Here is an 11,893-nt window from a genome sequence, read left to right on the forward strand (position 1 = left end):
TGCCCCACTCCTGCTCCCTCCCCACACTGTGCTTTCATTTGAAGGGGATCAAGGAAATTATTTGGCTTAAAAATAACCCAAAAGATAAATTATTTTTAACTTGGTCCCAGATGTAAGCCGCGGTGCAGCCCCTCGGCAGGGGTGAGCACGAGTGAGAGGTTTGAGAGAGGCAGAAGAAAGGCGGTTTTTGCTATATAACAAAATGCCCCATTGCAACATCTGGGTGCTTTGGTTGCAATGCCTCCAAGCCCGCCTGAAACCCCAGAAATGGCTTGGGAGAAGTGACTGTGTGGAAGGAGGCCTGGCATCCCCAGGCATGGCTGGTGGCTGCCCACCCCACAGCTGCTGCCCGCACCCTGCCGAGGGCAGGCAGGGGTGGTGGGAAGGAAGAGGGGGCTGCATGGTGGCAGCGAAGGGCACAACTCCCTTCACTGCTCGTTCCCAGATTTGGCGAACCTTTGGAGGGGGGAGGGAGGAGAAGAGGAAGGGACATTCATCTTATAGTGTAAAAAAGAGGTAACGAAAGTGTGGCGACACCAGTCACTCGCCGCATGCCGCGGAAACACAGGGGCAGCGTCACCCTTTTCGTTAAAGCCAGGGTGTTTGTTGTGTTGTGTGGAGCGGTGACCACCCCAGCAGCCAGCCCCCCCCCACCTCCGGAGCCCGCCTGTCGGCACAGGCCAGGGGGATCGCCGGAGGGAGATGCGATGGGGGACATCTCTGGGGGTCATTACTGATCTGCCGTCACAGGCTGTCTCAGGCACAAAGAGGCACTTCTATGAGCCGGGAAAACACCCAAAAAGGAGAACTGGAAATGTTTCCCTCTCCAGTCAGTTTGCTCGCCGTTAGCGTTTTCATACCTTCCTTGTTCTAAGTAATCGCACTTTCTGTATGTCAGACTTCAAAGAAGCGATAACCAGCTTGCGATGAATGCCTGCAGGAAAGGGACAAGGCAAGAATGCCTTGAGAAATGCCCCAGCCCCAGGCTTGCTCCCACACCCCTGAAGGCTAGCCCTCCACGCAGGCACAGCCCGGGAAGGCAGAGGCTGGTTAAAGATAATAATGCATGTAAAGCGCAGAGATGCAGGGAGCAATGGAGAGGTTTGCAAGTCGGGGCTCTGAGAGGGAGAGCACGGCAACACCAGTGTGCTGGGAACGAGTGGCAGGTTTCCTCAAAGACACAAACTAAACCTCACTGTCCCACTTAGCGCTGCTTTCAACCCTGCGTATGACAGGTATCCAAAGAGAGGCAGTGACGCTAAACAAGTCCTTTCAAAGGACAAAACGCAGAAGAAACTTTCCAACTATCACCTTTTCGTAATGCAGACAAAGCACCAGAGAGGCCGCTTCAGCGGGGCTGCCCTCCTCCTCCCAGGGGAGGATGCAGAGGGGACGGCGGCCCTGCGGGGCAGCACCCCAGGCAGGAGGGGGGCCGCATGGAGCAGCCACCCTCAGCGCGTTTGCTCTGGCAGCCGACGTGGTCTCCGTGGATTTTGGAAAAAAGCGACCACTGCGGAAATCTGTCACTTAAATTTAATATCCTGTTGTCTGTGACGATGGAGTCCTTTTGGGAAACTCAGTCCTGGCAGTTAAAAATAAAGCAGCAGTGTGGAAATAGTGAGACAAACAGCTCTGCCTCCGTGCACCCAAGCCAGCACGCCTGGAGTCCTCAAAGTCCAGTCGCACTCAGCCCAGATCAACTCCATTCCTGACAGGAAAGCTGTGCGGGAAACCACTTGTAAGAGCATCCCAGCAGAACAGCGTCATCCACAGCGTTTACCTGCAGTTGATGTGGAGTTACAGTGACATGAGACTTTCCTATGGCTGCACCAGGCTATTTTAAATTCGAGGCAGGCATAAGACATGAGACAGTACGTGTTGTTCATGTAGGGAAACTCCTTTATTAATATTCAAGCCTTGGGGCTGGTCTAAGGTAGAGAGTTTTTTGGAGCGCACAACACATTTAAAATGCAGACTCGCCTTTAACGCCTGAAATGTTGATGCACCTAAAATCATTGGTGCACCTAAAATCAGGCCTTTGCAGGAACCCCACTTCCTCTGAGCACCAACAGACTATGGGTGGAAATATTCTCGATCTCCAGTCATCAAAGGCTCATCTCTCTCAGAGAGAAAGAAAAAGCAAAACCTCAAGAAGCTGCAGGACGTGCGGGCCTTCATTTTTACTATCTAAACAGTTACTTGAACCAACCCAATGGTATAAAAAAGCATGTTTCCATCCTCCTTTTGCCCTGGAAACACAGTTTAGAGGATTTACAGGATACGTGGGTCTCCAGGCCACACTGTGAGTAATTCACACGGGGTTGGACACTGAAGCGGCACGTGCCCCCCGCGGCCTGCATTGCTCCCGGAGCCCCTGGCTGAGGCGGGAGGGCTGCGGTGCCCCGGGACTGCAGCCGCTTGCTCTCCTGCGAGCGCAGCCGGCCGCCGGTTCGCCTTGCAGGCCGACGCAGCGCGATGCAGAAGCAGCGCACCGGCTGTGCGGCTTGCGTCCAGGCGGCGCGGGCAGGGCAGGCAGCTGGGGCAGGAGCTGCATCTCCTCACGCCAAGTTGTCTCTGCCTGTGAGTCACAGCCCTGACTCATGAGCTGGTGTGGATTAAGCTGTAATTTGAAGATGTTGCCGCCTACATCTGTCCGCGCTGCTCCTCTCCTGGAGGTGGCAGAAGCGAACGCATACTCTGTCATCTGAAATATTCGGCCAGACGTGCTAGTTCAAACCCCAGGTGAGGGTAGGTTAGGGTGATGTGCAGGCGAGCACACACCTTGCAGTAATAAACCTGGGGGAGGAGGTTTCCACACCGACTCAGCAGCTGGAAGATGCCTGCCGCTCCCGTCTGCCAGCTCCTGGGATGGCTCTCTCACCCGCCCCTGCCCAGACCCCTCGCCTGGCCCAGCACCCCGGGGGGGGTCCTCTCTGCCCACCCCACGCACCACGGGGGTCCTCTAGCACCTAAGACCAGGGCAGGTGTTTGCCAAATGAATGCCTCAGTGCCCTAAGGCTCACGAGCACCATTTCTCTTGGCATTTGCATTGCCCTGGAAAATTAGTTATTATTGGGGCTAAAGAGCTAGAAACATTTGCGCTGACATATATTTAGCTGAAACAGCCAATTAAACTAAAATAGCTTTGATTTAAGTGAAAATTAGACAAGTGGCAGTACCCAGGATAAGATTGATCAGGATTATTTGTGAACTCCCAGTCACATTTCTGTTGGAAGAGCCAAAATTATGTACCATGTGCTTATTCTGGCTCCTGATTTTTTTTTGCTGGCATTAAACCACCTGTCGGAAGACAGACCGTGCCTTATCCAGCATAAAGGCAGCTAGTATGGCATTAACTCGTCAACAATTTCTGAACAAATGGAAGCACACGTTTGTACAGGATCAGCACTTTGCACCAGGAAGGCACCGTGTTTGTGATACTTCACTGGAAGCCATAAAGCCAGATTTTTTTTTCTTCTATCAGCAGCCCAGGTGTGCAATGCTTTAACTAAAATGGTTTAACCTCGGCCCTTTGATTACAGCAGCACAATCCCTTCCCATAGGCCAGTCCTTAGCTTTGGGTTAGTCATAGCTTTTGGTTTACACTTAGGAATTTTATTTGATGCGGGAGCAGATAAGCAATGCATCTGCTCCGTCATATTTCCCCAGCGTCTCTCCCTTTGTTCTTTTTGCCTTTTATCTGCCGGGTTCCCTCTGCAGAGATCCCTACCCTTGCTCAGCTGCTTTCCCCTTATTTTCTAAGCCCGCTTCTACCCACCTCTGCTTCTGCAGGAGAAGTGACCAGTCGCTAGCATTTAGCAATGCCCTTACTATTTACTGATGTTAATTCCCTTGCTCAGAATTAATTTCCCCTTTGTTTGCCTGCGCTAGAAAGGTCTGTGGAATTTGCAACAGTTTCTCCCGAAATGAGAAAAGGGAAGAAAGAAACCCTGCAGCCATGCATGTGGCAGCCCTGGCCATCTCACCCCACTCCCCTGCCTCCTCGCAGCTCATCCACGTTCAAGGCAGGGGTGTGCATGCTGAGTCACCGCCTGGGGTTAACACGCTCCAGCCTTGCAACAGCAAACACCCATTAGTGGAACAAGAGCGATGTTGACAGTCAGCAGGGCATATCTAACTCTGATTAAAGGCCAGCTTGTGTATTTAGGCAAGAGCGATGGAGGGGGGGAGCAGGGGCTGGTGCCCAGGGGAGCCTCAGCGCTCTTCTGGCTGACTCAGAAGCTGGGAGCCAGCCCCTCCTGTGGGTGCAGGCAGCCCTATGGCATGTAGGTCTGGTGCCTCCAGGAGCAGCCCTGGGCTGGATCTGAGCTGGGCAGGACGTGGCAGGCAGGGGAGAAGATGCTCCTGCCCGCTCTGCACACAGCAAGCCTCCCAGCTGGAACAGGCGCTCACTCACTGGGGTAGCACGCTTGCAAAAGCAGCTGCTTATAGGAATGAATATTTACATTTCCTTCCAATGGATATCAAGCCAAATTCCACGTCCCGGTTCCAGGGTGAATCAGGACGGTCAGACACACTGGTTCAGAGACCAGAAATGTAGTGGTAAGGCCAAACGCTCATACCTTCCTCCAGAGGGGCTGGAGTGCCTGGCTGCTGTGCAGCTGCACTGCCTTTCTAGCAATTAATGCAGCAGAAAGGGAGTGAGAAATCGCAGTTTTGCAGGCCACTAGGTTTTTTTTAATCTTTGCTTGGAGGGCTCACCTGGCAAAGCTGTTCCCTGAGGTCAGCAAGTCTAGAGAACAGTGCCTGGTGAACAGATACCCTGTGACTCTTTTGCAAAGCTCCTCTGCTGGGGGAACGTGACTTGTCTCTGTGAAATACTGCTGTTCCCTTGGGAATATGTACTCTGAGCATAGGGCAGGAAGGAAAGAAGCAGCCAGACCTTCCCACCTTATGTCATCTGCTTAAAAAAGGGCAAGGAGGTGGGTTTAAACTCCCTTTTCTTTTTCTCTTGATTGGCTAGACTTGTCTTGGGCCCTAGCTGGATGGCACCAGCCAGACTGTATGGCTGGGTAGTGCATGCCGGGATAAGGGACACTGTATCCCAGTGTGGTCCTCCAGCATTGCCCAGCACCTCCATCCTGACTACTGGACTGCTGCAGCTGGTCTGTTAATGTACATTAGCACCAGTGCTGGCTTTCCAGAGCAAACTGCCCCACACTGCAGTTTGCTCTCGTTTTGCCCAAGCTGGGCAGCCCCTGCAGCAGGCAGCAGAAACATGAAGTGCGGCCAGGCCGTGGCAAGCTGTCCCTGACACTGGATCCGATGCCTGGAGAAAAGTGTCCTAACCCTGCCAAGTTTGCTCCTTGCTGGCACCCACATGAGCCAACCCTCCCCGGTGTGTACCCAACCCTCCCTTTTCCTTCCCCGGGAAAGCCGTGAGCCTTCTTACCCGGCAGCGTTGTCACCGGGCGGTTGAGCTGGCGCCCATGGGGAGACTGGGACGGCCGCCACCACCCCGAGCTGGGCTTTCGGGCTGCACAGGCAGGCCAGCATCAGGGGCTGCCCTGGCTCACACCTCGGCGGCTTCCTCTGCAAACCTAACAGACACTTGCAGCAAAGAAACAGAAACCAAAGCAGAAAAATGAGGTGGCTGCAGGAAAACACATCAGTGGCCTGCTGCTGGGTACTGCCGAGTCTGCTGGGGCTTCTGTTCATGTCGGAATCTACCTTTGCTGCTGTTTCTAGCCTCCTCAGGCTGCCTCTCCAGCAAGAAAAAAAGCGGTGATTGCTGGGGATATTGCTGCATGATGGGAAAAGTAGCTAAAATAGCGGCTAGGCATGATGCTGAAGAAGTTGTCTTCCTAGGGTGTCCTTAATGCAAATACTCTTATGGAAAATGAATCAGCCCTCTTTGGGCTTTTTTCCAGAGGCCCCTCTGAGTAATTCTGCCCAAAACAGCCAGGCTGACCCTGCGCAACGGCGTGATGGTGGCAGACAGGACTTGCTCACGTTTGGGTGGAGGCAGGGAAAAACTGTTTTGCAGGCCTGCCCGAAAAAAATCCTCAGGCTGACTCTGCCAAAAACCACACCAAACATATGGTAAATGAAATTGCTGGCAGGGAGCTGGCTTGGACGGCAGGAGTGTTTCAGCACTGTGGACTGCTCGTTAGCTGGCCTGAATTGTATTTACACTGTTTTAAGCATCTCCATATTTAAGGAAGAGAAGGCAAAGAAGAGGGCAATGCCAGTTTTTTTGGGTGTGCTTTTGATGCTTCTCCGTGCACGTTATTTTTATGACGATGTTAGCATAGTCCCAACGCTTGTCCCATCTCGCGGTTAAGAGCAGCAACACTGTCGCAGAAGGTTTCACCTCCTCATATGGCAACAGACTCCCGTGGAAAAGCAGACAGAAGGGTTTTCTGTCTCGGAACAGGAGCTCTGCCTGTTTCACCATATGAATGTCCTGTACATTTTGTGGAGCTGATGAAATCATGTACAGACGGGATCCATCTTAACAAAGGCTTTTATTCACAGGGCAGGTTTCTCTGCCGTATATCTTGGGCCACATTCCAGCTCGCATAGCCATATCAACCAAATGCATCCACAGAGCCAGCCAAATTTCCGAGCAGATAACAGACGGGGAGATGCTCTGCCCCTGCTGCTGTGAGCAGCGTGACTTCCTTGTGCAGCACTGTGGCCCCCCTGGAAATCTGAGACTTGGAGTCATGGCAATAAACACTCCTCTCCTCACATGGCATCCTTCACAAGGATTCAAGTACCCGATACCATTTCCAGGGCACTGCCAGGTGCTGTGGAAAAAGCATGGCAGAGCAGCAAGATCCTAAGAAAGAGCATCCAGAGGTGCCTGATGTCTTCAGTGATTTGGGAGGCAGCCATAGGAATAGGTGTGGTGGCTACAGCTACAGAAAGAGGATGAAAATAGAGCAGCCAAACAGCAGTGCCTTTTTTTGAGCTCGGGGTGTCATTTTTCCTCCTGGAGCTGTAGTGGTGGAGTGCCAGGGGGAAGAGCTCACCTCCACACCCACGGGCAGTTTTCCACCACCCTTTGCATGCTGCAGAGTGGAGGTCGACCCTTCTCCAGCCCTACTCCATCTCCTAGATTCTCCCATTCATCTGTAGGCCGTGGCATCCTGACCCTGCATTGCACTGGCAAGGGGCTTTTGTAAGAGAAGGCAGGGAGGCAGATAGATACCTCAGGGCTGCTGCCCTGCTCTCGCCACAGCCTCTGACTCCATGCACACACCTTCCCAGGGCTGAGCGATCGCGTAAGCCGACGGGGTGACCAAACCCCAGATAACCTGTTTGTTCAACAACCTGATCTGGACAAGAAAAATGGAAGACTGATCAAAGTTGCAGAGCAAACTTTTGGGCACAATCCAGCAACATGCATCAGTAAACTCTTCCCCCCGCTTTTCTTTTTTGACGTATGTTCAGCGCTCAGTCAGTAGTGCCTTAGAAACATCTCACTAGCTGCCCACGCTCAAAATGAGAGCAGCAACAACAACAAAAGGAAATATATAGAGGGATGACTTAAGTGAGTTTGGAAATCGCTTCTCATATGAAACACTCCTTTAGTCACAGGCACAAAAAAACATCAAAATTCCCTGCCTCTGATGTAAACAGCAGAAAGAAAAAGTCATCTGGAAGGACAGGATGATTCACGCTGAGGACCTGACTCGTAATATTCATTGGTGTTGAAATTGCCTCTGCAAGATGACTACATGTGAAAGCAGCACCAGCGAAATCCCAGCTTCTGCCACGAGAAGTATCATTAACGGCAAAGCAGTGTGATGAGACTCCAGTGCCACAACCCTTGCTCGGGTGAGTAATCGTAAGTCATCCGACCAGTCCCAGCTAAAATGGCAGTGTCATTCAGGTAAGACTGCTTTACGTAAGGGCAGCAGCAGCAGACTGGAGCACGCTCAGGCTTTGCAGCCCTCTTCAATAGCAAAATAGAAGGTTTTTTCTCAGTCTTGCAAAAACCCTTTCCGAGGGCTTCTTTGCAAAGATGCTGCTCGAGTTGAGCGCTTGAAGAAGACTGGAAAATTCAGTCAGTCTTTCCCTTTATGTTAATCACCCTGACCCAAGCGGTAACAGGGCACAAAAGGCCATGCTGACTTTATGCATTGTTAGGAGATACTTTCCCCTGCATATCTGAATCTGTTTACTTAATCTTCCAGGCCTTTACCCATGAATATTAAATTCCTTGATCACTATGCATTAGGAGTCATCTTTGCACCATCTGTTTGTATTTGTCATCTAACCCTTGTAAATAATAAAATGTACTTTGTTCTCAAGTTCATGGATCCTAGCAGGAGAGCAATTACCGTGGAGGAACAGTACTGTGTGAAACTATCGGCAGCGGCAGGACTCTGCTTTAGCTCCCCATCTTGCCACTATACAGTAATTAAACGAAAGCCAGAACCTGCCCCAAAGAGCGATGCTTAGCCTCCATGGCTTCCTTGAAGGCCCAGATGATACAGGGGTCTACATCCCTGAAAGTGATGCGGGCGCACTCACCTACGCTTCTAAAAGGCGGCAACAGCGGAAGGGAAGGCAGGCTGCGCTTCAGGGGAGCAGCCTTTCCGCGCGCCAGGCATGCCGATGGGAGCTAGCTGTCCTGCTCAGGCAAAAATATAACCGGGCTCGGCTGAAATGGCTGTGGCTGTTTAATAGGGTGGTCGGGGCAGCTGGCCTGGGCAGACTCTCTAAGAGGTACTGGCAGGGAAGAAACAACTGAGGAAAAAATGGGTAAATGAGCAGATACACAAAGTTGCCCTCACACTTGGGAGTGCCATTAAAGAAGTGAAATAGTCACCCATCAGCTGAGAGGTAAAGTTCAGGGAAGGCTAGGCAAATACCAAGGGAAACATTGACAAAGTGCAGTTGTTACGATATAAAATTAATCCTTAGAGGGAGCTCTGCCTGAAAATTTTATTAGATCATGCAACGAGGACAGCCCTGCCACATATTACCGAGGTTCAATTTCAACTTTATCAACGCAGATAAATGCGCGCTTTCCATAGGAGAGCGATCCCGTGAGTAAGAAGAAAGAGGCTCCACAGCTGAAGACCTCTGTGGACAGCAAAAGCCAGCTGGCAAGCGCACCTCACACGCACGGTACCTTGCCGGAGCCGGTCAGAGACATACCTTGCGGCAGACTCACGATGATTTACACCTCCTGAGGATTTGCCTCTCTCTGCTCTTATAAATCAACCTATACGCCAGGCAACTATCAATAAGCGCTCAAATTGTTGCCGTCTAGTTAAAACCTAATGTAGTTGGTTAAAGAAGGGACTGTTTAGGAGATTAAATGGAATCACATTATTTCTATCCGACGTGTCGGTAGCAGCAAATTTAGGCAAGAAAATGGTTGCCAAACATTTGTTTAACTGGAAGAGTTATCTGGGCTTGGACAAGATACCACTTGCCATGCTGCTCGGCCTTGCAAACATCCCACACTAGGAGGTTACCTATTAAGTGATAGACAATATATCTTGTTAATTGTTAGAGCATGATGACCTTAGACTTTGCCCAGGTATTTAATAACACCATCTGCTGTCTAGGTCTGCAATGCTATTATTTTTACATGAGGATTACTCTTCTTGCTTCACAAACAAGGCTGTAACAACAGTGCTAAAGGAGAGCAGAGCAGCATGGTATTTAAACCCAACTGTCCAAGTAAAACATACAGGAGGTGCAGCTCACCCAAAAAATCCCAGACACATTTTCTTGAATCTGGAAATCCCGATGTGCTGAAGGCTGAGGGGCTGCGATCCAGCCTTGTGGACTGCACTTGGGAAAAACTCCTGTGTCTCGCTTGAGAAAGGGCCGGGAGTGAAATCCACCCTTGTGCAGGCTGCCAGCCACTTCGCTCTTTCTGTTGCCGTTGCTGTCTCCTTCCCCGAAACAACAGCAATGGTCCAAAGGCCACCATTTAGGAATCACTGTGCCTTCAGATCTTTTTCTCATTGATAATGTGCTTTTAAAGCACATGCATTTAGCGCCAAATAATCACATTTATCTGGTTTTACATCTATATCTATAAAGGGTCCAATCTTGCTCTTGCTGACAGTGATGTGATTTTTGGCTTTGGCTTCTTAGAGAATTTAGGGGAGGGAAGAAAACAGTGAATTTCTCCGTGCAGCTGGCGTCTTCTGATCAGTGTTTCCACCGCCTTATGCAGCCCGGGGTTTCATGTAAAGCCATTCTCGGTGCGCTGGGAACCTGAGCCTACTGGATTCAGTGACAAAAGTCCTAATAACTGAGATGAGTCAGTTTCTCACTCTGGAATGATGCAATTTTTGTGCAAATGGTCTTTTCTTCCTAATAAAGAGAAGCTGAAACCTGGTAGCTGGTGAGCTGCCAGATTGTGGAGGAAGCATTAGAGGTGTGAACACCAAAGTGCTCCAAAAAACAACGCAAAGAGAAAGAGCCCAGACCATGCCTTAAATTAAGAAGTGCACATTTGCACTGGGGATTTTTTGAATGTTTTTATTTTGTTGTACTGCTTATCGGTGCGTGTCACTCTAGACTGTGTACGAGGGATACAACGATCGTGAACCCCCCCAACTCTCCAGCTTAATTCCTGTATCAGACCTAAGAGGAGGAGTGCTTTACTTGGCACTCTGTTGCAACAGAGAGGTCAAATATGAGACCAAACATATGAATGTAATTAGGAGGGTATGTAAAATATGGGGGCTGGATGTCTTAACAGTGTCCGAAGCAGGCATGTCTTGACATGCCGTTGGTTAAAGGGGATTTTAAGTATTCCAGTCTGTTGGACGGTGTATCTGGTTACATCTGAAAAGAGTTTCTTAGTCTTTTGCTCATATGATTTTTCTCATATTTCAGGTGTAGAAGTTTGATTCTGAAAGCCTAGCGTGCAGAAACATTAATCTCTTTTTGAAGTACATGAAACAATATCTTTTTGTTACCAACGCTAGTTTTGGAAGAAGATGTGGAAAAGTCCAGATTCTTCCCATACTTGCCCCATTCTGAGGCAAAGACAGTTTTATGGATATTTATACGTGCTGTCTGGAGGTGCATATAGCAGGTTGCAATGCTTTTTTTTTACCATTTGTAAACAGAGGAACTGGTATTTTCATATCATATACAGTTGAGGGTTTTTTTTTTTCTGTCATTTCACAAATGTTAAGGGAATGGCTAAAATCTGTGCCAAAAGTATTTACAAAAACCTATCTCTGCCCTTTGCCTACAATTTGCATTTTCTTTTAAACCTTTCCAAGTGTAGCAGTAGGCAAAACCCCCGGCAACTAGAAGCATGTGCAAGGATGCAGAAAGCTTTAGAATACATTTCCACACCCTGCTGACCAATTCATCAAAAAGTCTGCCAAAACACATAACTCTCGGGATAAAACAAAATTCAGAAGAAAGAACCTCACTTGCATTAACCTACTTCTTTCCAGGTTGCATGCCACCGCAGGCTCTCCCAGCAGAAGAGGAGCTGAGCCCATTACATGACTTTTCTGTCATCCCTAGGAGTTTTCCCTTGGCGGAGGGGGGCACTGGCGGGACCGCAGTGGGTTGTGCTGGGACTCCGAGCCCAGCTGAGCAGACACAATGATCCTCTGGACGAGGCGGTGGTGACCTGTCAGCTGCACAGCCTCCTGACCTCATGTTAACCGGTGCTGCGCAGGAGCACCTTGGGCCAAATGCCGCCCTGGTGCAAATTCACTGACTTAGCGGAGCCGCCCCTGGCAGGAACGGTGCCTGCTGTGTTCATCGGTGTCCTGAGGTTGGGGGTGGTGAGCGGTATTAGGGTTAGAAGAGCCCAACTCCTTCTTTTCCCATCTCTCTCTCCATTTGAAACACCATCCTGGTTCAGGAGCTTCGTGCACACTCAGGCTGGGGTTCCCACGATCCCAGAGAGCATTTGTGGAGCCAT

This window comes from Platalea leucorodia, assembly GCF_965183815.1.
Source record: "Platalea leucorodia genome assembly, chromosome: 3".
Taxonomy (NCBI): domain Eukaryota; kingdom Metazoa; phylum Chordata; class Aves; order Pelecaniformes; family Threskiornithidae; genus Platalea; species Platalea leucorodia.